General features: G+C 37.9%; 1 protein-coding gene across 1 annotated transcript in view; it reads left to right on the top strand.

Annotated features, from left to right (window-relative positions):
- TMTC2 (transmembrane O-mannosyltransferase targeting cadherins 2) overlaps positions 1-19,032 on the top strand; it is a 512,083-nt gene that overhangs the window by 294,461 nt on the left and 198,590 nt on the right. The gene's annotated exons all lie outside the window — the stretch shown is intronic.

Here is a 19,032-nt window from a genome sequence, read left to right as displayed (position 1 = left end):
TATTTAGATAGGTTCATAAAATGAAATTGTTATACTCACATATGATTTGTATAGATAACACATTGATTATTAATAATCACAGAATTATTTCCTATTTAAAATATGATTATGTCCAAGTATACATTCCACAAAAAGATCATGGTTATTTTTTACCCTCCCAAAATCTACTGACATTTATAAGCAAAGTTGAGATAATGAAGAATAATCATGTGTGTTTAGTTCAAAAATTCCCTCTGGGAATTACTTGTCCTTTCGTGAATGGAAATCCCTGTGGGTATCAGTGATGTGTGAATATAAATATAATTTAAACTGAATTTTTTTCAGTTAGATTTAAAAATATATATATATTTTTTAAGAAATAGAAAACTTGCTCAAATTTGCTTCAGGAATGAGAATTGGCCGAGTCTTACAAATGAGAGTGCCTGTGGCTGCGTACCTGCAGGTACAGTTAGATCCAGCCGCTGGAGGACAATCTAGGAAGCTCTCTCCGTTTTATGGCACAAGTCTGTCCTTAGGTGCTCTTCATTTTTGTGAGACCCTGTAGTTAACTTGGGTAAGATGGTCACTAGTACTGTTATGCATACAATATGCAGATTCTTCTCAGTATCCAAAGGAAAGAGACTGATTTTGTATTGAGGTCTACAGTTAATCTAGAAAAGATCTGTGCTCCCCTGAGGATCATTGTTCTCTTAAGTATGAAACACTAAGCAATGTCACAGAGGTCATGAGGCAACACATTCAATCGCACCTGCAGAATTTGAAGAGAATGAAAAAGATGTTTCCTTAAGAAAAAGGATTGATCTCTGGCGAAGTGAAATGTCTACTGCTGTGTTGAATGAATATTGTATAACAGTGACAGTATCGGAGTAATTTTCCAAGTTTAAGAGCATTAGTTACAAGAGCATTGTAGAAAGTTGAACTGCTCCAGTGGGATCTGCAAGCTGTGAATGTTCAGACACATCTCTCTGCTAGTGCCACACAGGGACCTCATTTAGTGTTTATAGTCCATTATTTCTTGATGGTTTCACCTAAAAACACCCATATAAACTACTATAAATAAAACAATAAACAAATATTTGCATATATGAAAGCAAAAGCAGACAGGACAAGTTTAGGTCAATTCCCTGTTTGTATATTTACCTTGTCTTTAACTCCCTAGACTTTAATGTAACACTAGCCTAGTGGCTAGTGGCATAAGTTACATCAGGATATATGTTCTGCATTGTTTTTTGTTTTCTTTTAACTATAGATGCAAAATATTTATTGTTTTGCCTTTAACTATTGTACTCCTTCCAGTGTCTTCCTTTGCTTTATTTTTTGCTGAATTTCCCCTTATCAACATTGCCTTCCCCTTCCCCTAAGTTAATATATAGCTAAGGCAAATGGAAGACATGAGGAAGTAACAGAACTGATCAAAGAATGTCAAAGGTCAGCTTGAGAAGACATAGTAAAACATTACAAGGAAATAGTCAAAGATCTGGAGTTGTTAGAAAACAAACAAAACAAACGACATGCTCAGCGTGTATCAAGCTGAAAGAACTGAGTAAAACATTCAGGCCTCAAATTGCAATCTTAGAAGGGGAGCGTCTGTGGACAAAATATTGAATGATCTAGGAGGCATCCGATGAAGATTCAAGAATACAGAGTCACTAGATCAAAATGGGCTAGTCAATATTCCTTCATCAAGAACCAGTGGTATTGAGGGAAGAAGTCCAAGAAGTAATGAAGGCATTAATCATCACTCAACAGTTCTGGTTTTTAAACAACTTGCTTGAATCAGACTTCTGTTGCTGAATTCCTTGCAATTTTAGGAGCTTGGGTTTAAGAGTAATAGACCCCAGGCAATGAGATTTGATCAAGGAGGAGAGTTAGGTCGTAAAATTCTCTTTTAAGTAGCGTTAAGTCACCATTTTGCACAGGACATCAGAGATATTGTATATTTTGGGTGGCCAAACCCTGTTTTATAGGGAGTGAAAATTAATGTAGAGGGTACATTAATGAGAGAAAGGAGCACCGTGGGGCTGTAACTAGGGGCACAAATCTAATCAGAGTGTGATTAAACTATTCCTACATTCATGGCCAGGTTTGGCAAACCCTTAGGAAAGGTGAGGATAAGGGTCAGAGATTGGAGACTAGAAGTGGTAGGAGAGCCTGACGTGCACCGAGCCATTCCTTGAGTTCTGTTCAAAGGAAGGCATTGAGATCAGAAACAGAGTTTGGCCCACGAGAACCCAGGACAGGCAGAAATGTTAGGGAAAGTAAGCCTTAGCCAAATGGCTAGAGTTCAGGACATGGTTTCTTGCCAAGTTTCATGGATAGGGATGTGTGTGTCTATCTGTGTATATGTATTGAGGATGGGATAAGAGATCCAAAGGATGCCAGGTCAGCAGACTACTGTGTTCTCACTTGAAAGATTTTTAAAAGAAGATCAAACAGGAGTGTCTTGAAAGTGCTTGGCATGCCTGAGAACCAGTGAAAGGAACTGAGCGATTTTTGTGAAATTCCATTGATTTGGGATCTCTAGGGAATTGAATACAGATGCTGGTTAACTGATTTCTAGAATGAAGTAAGGGGGTAGCGAGACTTTTATCTTATTGTCTTCATGTGGTAGGAATAAGGATCGACACTTGTTTTGTACTTTCCTTTGGTTACAGTTGTCAGTTTTCACTAAACAATTAATACACTAATCTTGTAGAAGACCCACAGGGTGCTGAGGAGTATGGAGTACAGGATGAAAGCACTTCTTATTGTGTTCTTCACATCCCTTTCCCTCTTCCGGTGTACACATTTCCCTTGTTATCTGAAAGGAAAGCAAACCAAACTGAACTGCTATCAACTAGATTCTGATTCAGGAGAACTGCCCTTGTGGTATCCACACTGTAACTCTGTACGGGAGTAGAAAGCCCCATCTTTCCACTTTTCTCCTGGAAAACAGCTGGTGGTGAAAGTAGAGCATTTCCGTGAAAAAGTTCATAAAAGACAAAATGGCATAAAAGCAAAAAGGAAATTACCATTAGTTTATATAGTAAACATTTTTGAGCATTATCAGACCCCCAAAATCAACCTACCAAGTCACACCAAATAACACCCCAAACATAAACGCACACTAACATACAGTGCTCACATACTCACTTCCATGCTCTGTGGTTTGATGCGGTGATGCTAAGTATAGTTGCTGAGAAAAATGTTTGGTGGCACCATTCTAGCTGCTTCTGGCACATACTTCCTCTTTAAGGAGGAAGTATTGATCATTGATGTTATTTTTCACCCCCCTATAAAAAGGAAAGATTTTCTTTGCGCCTTTCATTGTTTGTGACAAGTTTTAGCAGAGGTCCGCTGTGAAAGTGGAGAATCAAAGTGAACTTTTGGAGAGCAAGTTACACCAATATATCTTTTCAGGTTTTTAGTTTTATATTTCCCCTTATTCATCACCATTGATTATGAATTTTTCCTGTGTGCAAATGCAGATTAATATTAATTACTGAAGGGCTTCCAAAAGTACTTAGAAATATGGAATTGGCAAAGAACTTTTTTGCAGATTTTTGAAGTCTAATAGAATTACTCCCCTTTGATCTACAGTAAAGTTAATGTTATTGGGGCTGTTCCATAACATTTATCAATAAATGTCCAGTGGGATGATTTTAAAACTGTCTCTTCATTCTCTATTTCCCTATTTACAATTGAAGATGAGTAATTGATCTTATTATTGATTCTGTGTAATATTTTTGTGGGAATTGATCTACTTGTATTTCTTGGCTAATTTTTTATTGGGTGGAATTTTAAAAAAATTGATTTTGGGATTTAAAGTATAATTCACCCATAGCATTATCGACATAAACCATACATTATTTGCTAAATATTTTCTATCAGTATCTTCTTTTCATTTTTTACTTTCTCATGATAACACTTATTACATGTAACTTAAATTTTTATATGGGAAAAAAAGGAATATTTTTGTGTAAAGTCTGAAAATGTAAATATTTATGAATAAGGTAATTTATAGTTGCAGATTAGAGAAGTCATTCCCTATTTCTTCAATCTATTTAGAATTATGTTTGTTTGTTTTGTTTAGACCATTCATCTACCTTGGATTTATTATTACTGTTTTTATTAACTAAAGTTGTCATTTTTCCTATATGCAAACAAATATTTATATTTAATTTATTGAATTTGTAGCATTTACCTAGAGTAAATCCTTATATATACACAGATATGCAAATATGTTTTTATTTACTACTATTTCAATTGCTTTTATATTTTAAAATACTACTCTACGATTAGTTACTTCTTTTCAAACATTTCTTGATTCCTATTCATTTCCTAACCAATGTAAACTTGAGCAAAGACTTGTAAAGTTGTATTAGAACTTCAGAGTTTTTAATTCTGATTTTATATGTTAAAGGGAAAGAACTGATAAGATGTATACTTAAACTTTCTTTTCCAAATATATGTATTTTCACATTTCTATTTTTAATGTTTCCTTCATTAAAATTTTATATTTTTGTTTACAAAGGTCTCGCTTCTTTGAAATTGATATATTCTTTGCCAATGGAAATTAGAAGCTTTTAGTCTCATTACTTTTCTAAGTGTTTCTTTAGATTTCAATTCTTGAAATATGCCAGATCCATGGGGGGCAGGGGGGGTGTGCTCTCTGTTGTATCTGATTGTTCGTGTAGGTCCTTTCTGGGTGCTCTCAAGTATGTGCCATTTGCTTCTTCGCAGGGAGACCTTTCACTACCTGCGGTCCGTCAATTTAGACTCTTCTCATTCCATGGCTTCTGCCTGCCAGCTTTTGTTTCATGTCCCCTTTCATCTTTCCACAGTCTACTCACCACCTTTTTGCCTGGATACATCCTTTATATCTCAGCTTAAGTGACATTTCGTGCAGAAAACTTATTACTTCTATCCACTTTCACAGTTAGAAGATAGGTAGATACCTCCTCCGAATAGAAGTGTAATGAATGCCCAAGTATTTTTCATCTGAAAGAGCCCTGTTGGTACAGAGCTGTCCATTTGTATTAAAGCCCTGATGGCTGACCACAAGGTCAGTGGTTGAAACCTACCCACACCTTCACAGGGGAAAGATGAGGTTGCCTGCTCCCATGAAGATTCACAGTCTCTGACATCCCAGAGAACAGTTTTGCTGTATCCTACAGGGTTGCTGTGGATCCAGGTCTACTCTAGGGAAGTAGATTTTTAATCTGGATCAATTAAAAAACTTGTGATAACTTGTTTCCCTTAATCATTCAGCAATCTCTGAAAAAAAGTTAGGGGACACTTTTGTATCTGCTTTTCCCCATTGCAGATCACACCACCAGCCACAAAGGGTTGAAACTGCATATATTCTAATTAATTTCCTTCCTGTAAACAGTACAAGAATCTAAGTTTAAATTGGAATCCAAGCATGCCTATTTTACCATGCTGTCCATTTCCTTCCCAGTTCTTATTTATAGCTGTGTTCACCCAATTTTCCATGATGATTTATTGTGTACATGCTCATCTTTCATATATATATGTGTGTGTACATGTATATGTGTGTATATCACTCACTGCCATCAAGTTGAATCTAGCGCATAGTGACCCTATGGGACAGGGTAGAAACCCTGTGGGTTTCTGAGACTATAACTCTTCACCTTTCTCCTGAGAGTGCCTGGTGGTTTTGAAATGCTGACGTTGCAGTTAGCAGCCCAAAGCATAACCAGGGTCCCACAGTCACTGTCCATGAAGCATAAGATTAGTAAATTCCCTTGTTGAGGTCAGGGTTAATGGGATAAAGATTCTGAAGTATATCATCACTAGTATTAAGGCTTGAGCATTCTCCTAACCCACCACCTGATCCTTAAAATATCTTCTTTATGACAAACATACCATAAACAGTTTTTCTTTTCAGAATCATGAGAGAAAACAAGGGATACATTATTTAGCAGACTAGCCAACCAAGGAAGGTTTCAGCAAAACAAATTCTAATGTTTCTGTTTGCTAATTAGATTTAGAGAAATAGTAACTATCTATTTTTACTATGATGTGTTAAAAACGGTATTATAAAACCGTGGACCTTACAAGATCAGTTCTGTGTTGTTGCTGTTGTCAAGGGTGGTAGCAGCCCCATGGACCAACGTAGAACTGCCCGACAGGCTTCCTAGGCCGTCATCTCAGCGGGGGCTGATGAATGCATCTTTCTCGGAGTTGCTCTGTAGGTTTGAACTACTAACCTTATAATTAGCAGCTGAGCATGTAATCTATGGGCTACCAGAGCTCCTTAAAATATCAATGGCCTCCCTAAAAAATCATCCTTGGTACAAAGTATTGTTTATACAATTGACTTATGCCCTTAAAAGCACATTACACTAGTTTTTCTTTTAGGAATTTTCAAACCTAAATTTTCCTATTTACTATGTAATATTAAGTAGCCCCACAGGAATTTTTAAAAATTAATATGCTAAGAATAAAACTCAAGCTAAGCAGTTTTATTTCAAAGAGAAAAAATCAGTCTTACTTCATCAGATGACATTTTTTGCATATAATTTCTTGAATATTTTTTAGCATTCAAATTTCTTTCTTTAATTTTTCCCACAATAGATTATATCATAAATTTAGCTAAATCTATCTTGTCAAAATGCCAGACATCGACTAAGACAAGGGAATTACTGTAAATTGACATGCATGTCTGCAGGATGGTAATGGAAAAATTGGAAGATTTTATAGAGAAAATGGAATTAAAATCTACCCAGTTTAATTGAGACACACATACACACGATGAGACGTTCTCATTTGCAAGGTGTATGGTATTATAACTCACACATGATTATTAAAAGTATAAGTTTCACATAACATAAAAGCTCATTTTGTCACAGTCGGTAGCATTCAGTAAGTTCCTTCAAGCGGTCTGAGACGAGAGACTGGATCTGGCCAGCTGCCTGATGTTTAGTTGCTGGGGTGATCAATCTCAGAGAGACCTACTTACATACACAAAAACACAAGGCTGAGAAAGTCCCAGTGTGCCAGCATTTCAATAGGATTTCCCCCTATTTTATTATCACAGACACTAGAAAAAGTTGAAAGTACAGGCAAGTCTTCAGGAGAGTCACGAATGTGTTTGGCACATATATTGATTCAAGTGTTGAATACATTGTGTTTATAAGAGGAACAGGTTAAGGAATATTGGATAAATTAATTTATAATCATATGAATACAGCTCCTCCTTCCCTGGAAAGCACAAGAATAAATTCTGTTGCCATTTACCTCTGATATATTTGAATTTACATATCTTCCAAGTCTCCCACCTGCTTTTCTTTTTTTTTTCTTCTGCTTTTCTACTTACAATTGTTTTCCCACATATTTTGTACTCATTGCATTAATACAATAAGGCAAGTTACACTTCATCGTTATACCTGCCAACTTGGGAGTCATCTTCTTTCCTCAGCTGATTTTACACATCTCATCTCTGAGTACCATGACTAGATTTTACAGGTGAGCTCTCAAGGGAGCTTACTTTTCTGACTACGTTGAAATCTCTACTGTTGAAAACAGCTGCATCCCATTTCACAAGGGTGCACATGTTTCTGGGAAAGAATAAGCAATTGCAAAGTTGGATCAATACCTATTCTGTATTCTGCACTTTTATTATTTAGTATGTTCATGTGTCGTAAACAAGAATCCATTAATTCATTCAACAAATGTTGAGTGTATTCAAAATGACAGGTGTTGTACAAGATGCTGGGAATAGGTAGACAACAAGAATGTAGTTTTGGCTCTCATAGCCCGAAGTCAGGAATTACATTTATAATGTTAATGAATCCATTTTCTCTTGTACCTTTGTGAGAAGGGCCAGAGTTGTCTTCTTATAATGTCTGATTCCACTAGGAAAGGTGAAGAGAGGAGCCGTGCTGAAGGACAGCGAGCGCAATAGTTTTAGGGGGAAAAAAACATATGCTGTAGGCTTCTTTCTTGTTGGTAAGTACCTCTGTTCCTGTGCCAATAACAAGTAGTCTTACTGTATTTTTTACCAAATTTATATTTAAAAGGCAATGCCCTTATCAGAAACTAAATTATTGAGGTTTAGCTCTGATAGCTGTTGAATATCTGCTAGGCCACCAGAATGTGTTTTTAGAGGTCCAGAGAGCATTTTGAGATAGAGTGTAGATTTAGAGCCATAGTTATTTAAGGATGTAAGTTGAAGTATGGAAGTTAAGTATGTAAGTGGTTGCCAATTGTGTGTATGCAACATGTACAAACATCAATGAAAGAAGGACCCTACATGAGAACCTGGCAAATAGACAAAATAGGACCTTAAAATATTTTCAAGTAGACCAAACTGATGGATGAAAGGGGGAGAAAATATTCTAAAGACCATGTATTATAAAATAAGTGAAATATTTTAGGGGATTTCTGATTGCCCATGGATTACAGACAGTAGCATCAACTTTAGATTGAAAAATTTAGACATACTCTTCATTTCTCTCACATATAGTAGTGAGAGGATAACATTTTGCCATCACAAAGTGATAGCGTGTCTTCTCCAAGAAGCCATAACCAAACCATTGAGAGTCACACTAGGTCTGTATCTTTTGGGTTAAAACAAACAGAACCCTCCCATCTATGCTGACTCAGAGTGCGTGTAAGCCCAGAGGATGAGGAAGAACTGCTCTGTGGGTTCCAAGACTACAGCTCTTGATGGAAGCACCAAGCCGGCCTTTCTCCTTGGAGCAACTGCTGCTGGGTTCACACTGGATTGCAGCCCAGTGCCTAGCCACTGCGCCACCAGGACTCTAGTTCTTTGGGGTAGGAATTGTAAAATATTTCCCCGTGTTTCCAGTACATAGTGATGTCCTTGGACACATGTTGGTGTTCAACAAATGCTTTTGATAGAATTGAATGACAGAATTTATTAATGTAAAAGTATCTGTTATAAAATGGAAGTAAATAACCTTGTAGTTTTGATGTGTAGGCATACTGACTGGAACTAGCTCTCAATCCTTTTTTTCTCCACCCTACCCCCCAAACTGAGGAAAATCAGAATCCTTTTAGAAATTGGAACATGGCAAGAGAGAGAAGTTGAGTCATTGCTATGCTTATTTGTATTATTGGTTTTCTGCTAAAAATGTAATTTTCAAGTGGCACTGCATGAATCATATTTTGTATAGAGTTGTATACAGTGTTGGAAACTTGTATAGACTGTTGGAAAGTAATGAAAGGCATTTTTCTGAAATCTCATTAAAGTGGCTTTTACTTTTATAGTCATTTCCATCTAGATCAATGTAGGTAAATTTGAGGACATGCATTAGAAAGACCATAAAAGTGGTTTATAAAGAAGTTCATAATCACATCCTGCTTCAATGTGTTTTGTTTGGTTTAACTTGGAAACTGATGGGAGATGGCTTAAATGGCCAGAAGCATGTCTTCTTTGTTGGTCCTAAAATTACATTCACTTGAAACGTGCCAGCCTGATGTGCAGCGGGATTTCAAGTAATTTTATTTTATTTTTCTCAAAAGGAGATTTTACATTATGAAACAAAAGGCAAGACCAAGTGTCTTTTTTCTTTGTTCCTGAAGAAAATTGAGCAGATGTAAATGTGTTATTTGTGTAGTTCCAATCAGTCGTCTGCAGATTTCCAATTATTCTCACTTTTGAATTATTTTCTAGACACACCAGGAAATAGAGCAGTATTTTCATTCATTTAATTTAGGTTTTTTCTTTCATATAAGATTTAACTATGATTTTGATTGCATGGTAGAAAAAGTGGCTAGAGAAGAAGTAAAGTTAGAGAGTATTTGAAAATTTAGATGATAAAATACTTAAAAAATTAGTCTGTCATGTGTTGACATATGTGTGTGTGTCATAGATATGTGTGTATATATACAGTACACATATATCTGTTCATCATACCATGGCAGCTTACGTGTGTGATGCCGCCAGCTGTGTCACCAGTATCTTAAATCCCAGCAGGGTCACCCAAGGTGAAACTCCACCCAAGTGGAGGTTCCTAACTCAAAAAACAGACTCTGAAAAAGGAATATGCTGCCCACTTCTGGGGGATTAGTCAATGAAAACCTTGAATAGCAGTGGAAGCTTGTCAGTTATAGTGCCAAAAGACAGCCCTGGTACACAGTTACAGTATGATATTTCTATGGTTATATTTCATGCCACTCACTTTATTCCATTCTTTCCTTCAATGCTAACATATATAATGAGACTACTAATTTATACAAATCAAATTGCAAGCTCTACACCACTCACATGCTCCTTTTCCCTTTATTTTAGTCCATCTTTTTACATTAAGTCTAGTTCATTTTTTGCATTAAATGTATTGATTTCTAGTGAAGCATTTAATTTTTCAGTTTAATGTATATGTTGTGTAAATTCCACAGGGGCAGGGTTTTTCATAAGCCCAAATCCAGGAACAGTACTTTGTATACAATATGCCCTAATATGTTTGTTCTATGTGTATTCCTGAGTATAGTCTGTGGTTTAGGCTCATATGTTTTACTCAGATTTCTCAAGTATGAATGCTGCTGTATGGATCGTTTTTACAAGCTTTGCTTCCAATTTGTCCACCCCCTTCCTCATTTAACCCGGAAGAAAAGAACATCTGAAAATACTGTATGTGTTTCACATCTCCATTACTTTTAATTAGTCTTTTCATTTCACTTGGCTTCTAGGAAATGTAATGATAGGAAAGACTGAGTGGAGGCCTTCAGGACCTGGGGTTTGTGTTAGCGCTGAGGGAGAAATGAGGCTATCTTTCTGGTCGGGTGATGAAGCTGAGGTGAAGAAACGCCTGTGGTCTCCTAGAAAAGGGGACGCAGGTTGAGCCTCACTAGGGTGTCCGCTCTCAGCATGAGCGTCAGGAGAGGACAGGTACTTGCTGAGCGAGTAGAAGACCCACCTCCGGGAATAACATGGGATAGTCTGACGTCGAAAGGAAAACAAGAGTTTAGCGCACTTTCTAGTCAAAAGCAGCATTGTTTAATATACAATATCCCTTGTATATTGGTAGACCTTCAAAGTCCAGGTGTAAGGATGGGTACAAACCTAGGGTACAAAATCACCCCATTTTCTGCAGCTTAGAAGTGGACCATAAAGTGAGCACACCTGCTAGGCGACTCTTCCGGTGCCCTGTTTGAAGAGAGCATTCAGGCTGAGAAGTTTCCAGGGCTTGTATCAGAAGCAAAACTATTGTCCGTAAGAAGCATGGGCGTGCAGCGGAGAGAAAAGATCGATTAAAAGTTAAGTGTTGCTAAAAGCTGTTACCTCTCTCACATGCCAGCTTAATCCTCAATTTGCCATCATTTAGTCCATAACTCTCAGGTTCGCTCTAGTCCATTATCCTTTTCCAAGAGCCAACCACCAATTTGCCTCCGATGCCCTCTGGGACCAGTGAGGGATGCCTGCTGCCATGAATTGATCCTAGCCCATTTTGACCTCTGTTGGGTCAAAGGGCATCCCTTCCCAACACGAAAATTGATCCTACAAACGTGTTGTTTAGAAACATTGCTATATATGCTGTTTTCCTTCGATGCCAACACTTCAGCATAAACTTTCAAATGAATTATTTCTAAAGTATAAAAAATCCGCACCAAGTGAAAAGATAGGGCTGTCATTCTGGGTACGCATCTTGAATGTTCTTAAGTTAGAAACTGCTGGTATGACCTAAAACCTATTCCTGCTGGTCTGGGAGATACATGATACCTTTTCCACTCTCGTAATTTATTGCTCCAACAGCAGACTTTTGTTAGAGCACTGTTGTCAAGGGACAAAGAAAACACCTATTTTGTTGAACATTTATGTTTAAAGCAAGTACATTGCACTAAATCACTGTTTGCTCACTGGGACCTCTCCAGCCCAAGTGATAATCATATCTCTGATGTAATCAGGCCCTGAAGCGCTTTTCTGTAATTAATATTTTTTTCCTGAGTGTCTTCATTGCATTGGAATTCAGAAATATTAATCTCCCTCTTCCCTAAACAAATCAGCTTAAGTTCGGTTCTGCTGTGGACTTCCACAGCATCCCATACTATCCTCTCGCTATATGTCTTTTCTTTGTTTTGCTTTTAAAATCATCCCTCTTCTTTACTAGCCCTTGAATCTACATATGTATTTTTAAAATATACATTTAAAAATCATTATTATCTGTGGTACCCTTCTAGCCCAGTGTGTAGTCTTTTATCTCTGCAGTGAGAAAATTAGACCTTCCAAATGGTAAGAATTCTCCCTAAAGAAATTACACAAGGGGAGGGGGTCAGCAAAAAAAAAAAAAAGAAAAGAAATTTCACTAATAAATAGTCATCCTGTGGATAGTCCATGTAGATAGCAAAGAATAAGCAGCTGTATAGCTTCAAAGTCAAATCATTGGTATAGAAAATGCCTTTAAATCGTTCCTTCTTGTTCAGTTCAGTTCTGAATTTTGTTACCCTGAAGCACAGGCTGCTTTTAGGTGAAAAAGACTACTTGGAGATTTGACTGCGATGTCTGCTATTTGATTCAGATCTACTAGAATATGGATTTCATGATGACAAAGAGAGTGTGGCAGAGGAAAGTGATTCTTATTTTATATGTTTGTATAATTCAGTGACATCTTAGTAATATACTTACACCCAAGGGCTTTGGCATTAAACAGATGTAGGTCAAATCTACTTAGTGGCCAAACCATTGACCTTGGCAGACTACTGATGGTATCTACTCAAGTACAAACCGACCTGAATATCAGCTATGGCACCTAATTTTACCACAAAACGGCAGAAAAAATGTGCTGAAAAGCTTGGCTTATACACGAGTATATACCGTAATCCATATTTCTAAAGTACAGAATTGGATTTTGCTATTCCCTTGTGTTGCAGGATTAAAATGAAATAATTCCTAGAAGCCGCTTAATATAATTCTATAGTACAAAGAGCTTAAATGTTTGTCATTCCTTTTATGTCAAAACGTTGCCTGGCTATGCCTTTGGGGGACGTTGCCTTTGTTGCACATACGGCAGACATTTTCACGAGTAGCAATCCATCTAGAGTCAACAAGTGAAACGAGTGAGACCCTTTTGTACAAGCCTATCCATAATAGATTACTTGATTATGTTAATTCTGGTGGGCATTAGATCCTGCAGTTCATTCTCATTTAAAGTGAACCTGAGGTGTTTATGATTTGGGAGAAACAAACACACTTGCTGTGGAGTTGACTGTGAATCAAAGCAGCCTCTCATATGGATCCGAGAACTGTACTCCATAATGTCCTCAGTAGATACTTTGTGATGTCAATTATCAGAACTTTTTCCCAAGGTACGCTTAGGTGGTCCTGAACCTCCAACTTTCATTCAGCAGCAGAGCATGTTAACTGTTTTGCCACTCTCTCTCAGATCCCAAGATTTTGGATGGGTATAGGTACCTATAGAAAGAGAGGAGAGAAATGGCAATGAGGAATCATTGGATTTAAGAAGGATTCAAACGAAATGGATTGTCATGTGCTCAATCTCAACACACAGTGATCCTGTAGTACAGTGTACAACTGCCCCTGTGGGTTTGCAAGGTTAAAATCTTCACCAGGAGTATGGGGGAGAAAGATGAGGCTTTCTACTCCCATGAACTCTTGGAAACCCACAGGGATAGTTCTATGCTATAGGATTAATATGAGTTGCAATACATGTTGCCTAACCCCCACCCCATCCCCAATGTAATGGCTGATGGGTTTTGAACTGCTGAATAGAAATTAGTAGCCCAACTTGTGATCCATTATGCTATGGAGACACCTTTTAGAAAACTATAGAGACAAGGAAATTATTCATGTTTAATCCAAAGATACATAGCCCAGTGGTGAAGTGGATTACCAGTTGGGTTGCTAACTATCAGGTCAGCAGTCTGAAACCACCAGCCACTCCATAGGACAGAGATGAGGCTTTCTACTTCCATAAAGATTCACAGCTTCGGCAACTCACAGGGGTGGTTCTATTCTATCCTATAGGGTCACCAGGAGTCAGAATTGATTCAATGATAGTGAGTTTGGCTTTTTGGAAGCTGAAAATGGGCATGCATCTCCAGTGATTCATGGGGGGTGGTACAAAGGCTGTGGGATTTGAAACCTGGCAGGCATGACTTTGGATTTCTTCTTGAGAATTGTCAACTGTGTTATCACGAGCAAGCTGCTTAACTTCTCTTTCATACATTTTTATATGTGTAAAGTGTAAAAAATAATAATATTTTAAATGCTGATTATAAGGATGAAAAGAAATAATTTAGAAAACACCAGAAATCACCCAGTGTCAATTCTCTTTTCTTCTTCCTTTTGAATAGTGTGTTTGTAATTGAAATGATATCCATACCTATTATGTGTAGAGGAGACTATAGCTTTAACTCTATGTTCATCAGAAGACAGGTATTAAATGAATTATGCATGTATTAAGATACAGCATAGTTGTGTAAATTTTAGATTCAATAATAATTGGCTGCCCTTAGTTATTTAATAGTTCTGATCTTTGGATCTTTTAATTGTAGGAATAATACCTGCATGTGTGTGGATGTGTTTAACCTCATAAGATAATGTACTCAAAAATTTTTGTTTATGTCCCCGAGTGAAGAAATAGATTTATTTTGGACATAAAAGATTGTTCCTGTTTTACCGCCCAAGCTTTAACTCAGGGGATGCATCTCCATGATAAATAAACGCCCAGTTTAACTCAGGCTTCACTGACTTTTTAGACATGGTTCTGAAAATATATTTTCCTTTAAACCCTTAACAAAGTTAGTGTACAACTTCATTTTCAGCTAATATTCATTAATAAATTTTCTGGAAAACATTAAAGTTTTTTTAAACAGTAATTTTAGTATTTACCCAAGGATAGAGGTCAGCAGGATTAGGACAGACAGACCAATAAAACAAGAAGCACCGGGAGGAAGTTGGATTAGCAATGTTACATTGTGGCGATTGCACCTAGTGCCATAAACAAATTTCATGTGATTTGGTGAATGGAACACTGATCTGTTCTAAAAATTTCATTTAACTCCAAATGAAAAGTTAAAAAAAATTTCAGTAATTTTGATTGGATCCTTACCTTTCCCTATTTGACAGAATAAAATAAACTATCCTCCTTATGAAATATAGGGTAGCCTTGTGGTTTATTTCGTTGTCAAAGTCTAAACAAAACTGAATTTAGAACCGATAAAAAAGTCTGTGTCAAAAGGAAGATATCAGAGAGGAAGCTTACCTGGGTTCTTGTGAACCCTGTCTGGCAGCTCTGCATACTCAGAAGAGGCACCTTATGAAGTAGCTTTCAGCTCGGGGACTGTGTAATGGACTCATGCCTGCATCTGCCGGTTTCTTGTCAGCTGAGGGTTCTCTCGCTCCACCCATCTTCACGCCCAGGAATCACAGAGGTGGAAAAAAAACTAACTTTGGGTGAAAGGTCGTCTTCTTTACATGTTTAGTATACACATTATGCAATAACTTTGTTGTTTTGTGCTATTGCTTTACTCTCAGTTGTTGTTTTCTGTGATGAAGTGTAATGTTTTATTCTGGCTCTTCTATCCATGTCTCTGTGACTCCCACCAAACAAGGGGGGAGATGATATGAGTTAGTTGTTAGGCTGTTTACCATTAAGCCAGCAGTTTGAAAGCACAAGTTGTGACGCTGGAGAAAGACAGGATTTCCACTCCTGGAAAGTGTTAGGCTCATATGATTGATCTCTGAAATTTTATGATATGTGGATAATGTGCCAATAAGATTGTTTTTTAAAAAGGATAAGAATAATTTAATAAAGTATATAATGAGCCAAATCTGGGAACTGGGGAGGATTAATTAGAATTTATTATGTCAGAATAGATTCTAAATAAATTGGAATTATGGTAAGTGCCTTAAGGGTAGGTGGGGAGCATTATAGTCTCAGAAACCCAGAGAAGTTATACCCTCTCCTATTAGGGTGACTATGAGTTGGAATCAACTCATCAACAGTATGGTCATGAGGATGCAAATAAGGCATGTGAAAAATAATAGCGGTGATTAGTCAGTCAGATTTAGAAAACTAACAAGGAAGAACACACTCAGCATATCTGAAACTGAAAGAAATAAAAATATTAACCTTAAGAATGCACAAGTTATAGAACAATAATGATATCACATGCAAGTAAATTTTTGCTGAAACTCATTCACCAGTGGTGGCCACAGTATATTGACAAGGAACTGCCAAACATTCAGGCTGGATTCAGAAGATGTGGAACAAGGGATATCATTGCTGTCATCAGATTGATCTTGGCTCAAAGCCGGGAATACCAGAAAATATGTTTACTTGTATTTAATTAACTATGCCAAGGCATTCAACTATGTGGATCATAACAAACAATAGAAACCCTTGAGAAGACTGGGAATTCTAAAACACTACATTGTGCTCACGTAGAGCTTGCACAGGGATCAAGAGGGAGTTGTACAAACAGAACGAGGGAGTCCTGCATGGTTTAAAGTCAGGAAAGATGTGCATCAATCTTGTATCATCTTATCATTGAAACTGTAGGCTGAGCAAATAATCAAGCAACTAGATTATAGGATTGATGTGGCATCAAGATTGGAGGAAGGCTTATGATCAACCTGTGATATGCAGATAACCCAAACTTGCATGCCACAAGTGAGGAGGACTTGAACCACTTGCTGATAAAGGTCAAGGATTGCAGCCTTCAGTGTGGATTACTATTCAATATGAAGAAATGCAAAATCCATTCAAGTGGACCAATAGGTCACATCCTGATACATGGAGAAAAGGTTGAAGTTGTCAAGGATTTTGTCTGGCTTGACTCCACAATTGATGCTCATGTGAGCGGCAGTCAAGAGAGAACGCAGAATATTGCATTGTGTAAATCTGTGCCCCAAACCTCTTTCGAGCATTGAAAAGTAAGGACTTTGATTATTAAGGTCTGCTTGATCCAAGCCATATTACTTTCATTTGCCTAAATGCATGTAAAACTTAAATACTAAAGAAGAATATATGCATTTGAGTTATGGTTCTGGTGATGAGTATTGAAATACCAGGAACTGCCAAAAGAACAAACAGGTCTGTTTGGAAAGAAGTACCGCCAAAATCCTCAGAAGCAAGTATGTTGAGATTCATCTCCTGTACTTTGGATATGTTATCAGTACAGAACAATCCCTGCAGTTGGTCATCATATTTAATTAAGTAGAGGGGCGACAAAAAAGAAGGTACTCAATAAGATAGATTGACAGAGGACTGAAACAATGGGATCAAACATGAACAATTATAAGGATGGTACTAAACTGGGCAATGTTTTGTTCTGTTGTACATAGGGTCACTGTGAGTCAGTGCACACTGAAGACACCTAACAACAAGGGTCAGTTTGGGTTGTCATTTCCTGGGTAAAAGAGAGCTATCTCAAAAACAGAAGTAGTGTATCCCAGGACCTTCGAGTAAGATGAGTCGCCAGTTGTGATAAGTAGGTTTATTGTGCCAACATGGCCAATGAACTCATGTGGGATTAATTGAAGGGTGGAGAGATAAATGGCTCAGCGAGCCTCGCCTTTCTTGTCTCTTGCTCTTGGATCATCAGACCAGTGTGCAACTGGCTTGCTTGTCCTGTGCCTCAGTTTGCAAGCTACACTACCTGTGGGACACCTAACCTGTGGACCGTGTTGCAATAATTTGAGGTTCCTTCACGACCTGCTTTGCCACACCATTGGAATTTACATCTCTTGAGCTGGGGACTGTCAGACCCTGTCATCTGACTGACTGTGGGTGACCTGCCTTTCTGTTTGCTGCCTGTGCCCGGAGAGCCTGAATTGCTCTACAGAGGACTAATCGGCGGCCCTCAAGACTTGAATGACTGCCAGTATCTCATAGCTGTCTCACCGGAGTGAGTTGCACTGAGCCATTTATACTGCTTTATAGATTTAGATATCTATAGAAATATATACAAAATTATTTAAAAAAATTATTAGCGCTCTAATTTTGTTTCTCTAGAGAACCCTGTCTAACATAATTGGTACCAGGGTGGTTCTAGAGAAATAAAATCATAAATATGGGCTTCTTAAATTGGCTCTCCAGCCTGATTAGTCTTAACAGCAGTGATAATGCTATTTCTACACCTAAAGGCATGGATAAATCTACCACTATTACTAATCCATGGTGTGAAGTAGCAAAGCTAATATATATCTACAGTAGCACCACCGATAAATGAGGTTCTGGTTAAAGGGGAGGCTCTGAGTGATTGTATGTTTGATATTTTCCAACAGTTTTGTCAGGATGACAAGTATAGGGAAGCTGGTTGGCTGGTCCTTCTTACAATGGAAAGTGTGATTAAGGAGAGGGATGCTCTCAGAGCCTCAGAAGCACACCTTGGGTACCGAGTAACAGATTTAAAAGCTTCCACCAGTGCTACACAGGAGAGCCTTCGCTCCTCTAGAAATAGAGCTGATATTGCTGAGAACCAGGTCCAGAGTCTCATGTGAGTAGCTGATTACAATGTCAGCTGAATTGCAGATCTAGAGCGGTGTCTGGCATTGTGAGGGCATTGATAAGAAAAAGTTGGAACCCTGAAACGTGGGATGGGAACATATGGACTGATGATCCAGAAGAGGAGGATATTGAGCCCCTAGAAACAATTGACTCACCCCTGTCAATAGATCATCCCCTCCCAGCTGAAGGTATTAATCCACTATCAATAAAACAACCCACACCCGAGCAGATTAGCCAAACTGTTCAAGCTGAATTTCCAGGTGGGGCTGCATCTGTAGGGAGATGCCTTACAAGATATTGCTGAGAGCACCCAGGAAACACCCTTACCAGCCATTATTTCCTCTAGACCTGTTACTAAAATTAAGACTCAGAAAGCTCCTAAAGGTGAGGTTGAGATGATTACCCAAGAAGAAGCGCGCTATACTCAAAAAGATCTCGAGTTTTCAAATACGTACAAGCCAGAAGCCTGAGGAATATCCCTGGGAATGGTTACTAAGGTCATGGGATACTGGTGCAAGGAATGTAACATTAGACCAGTCTGTTTCTGGATATGGGACCCCTAAGCACAGATGTCTCAGTGAGAGAGGTTAAG

This window comes from Echinops telfairi, unplaced genomic scaffold, assembly GCF_000313985.2.
Source record: "Echinops telfairi isolate 266 unplaced genomic scaffold, ASM31398v2 ScPeMD7_2;HRSCAF=8, whole genome shotgun sequence".
Taxonomy (NCBI): domain Eukaryota; kingdom Metazoa; phylum Chordata; class Mammalia; order Afrosoricida; family Tenrecidae; genus Echinops; species Echinops telfairi.
The sequence above is the reverse complement of the archived record's forward strand: the minus strand, read 5'-3'. Positions and strand labels throughout refer to the sequence as shown.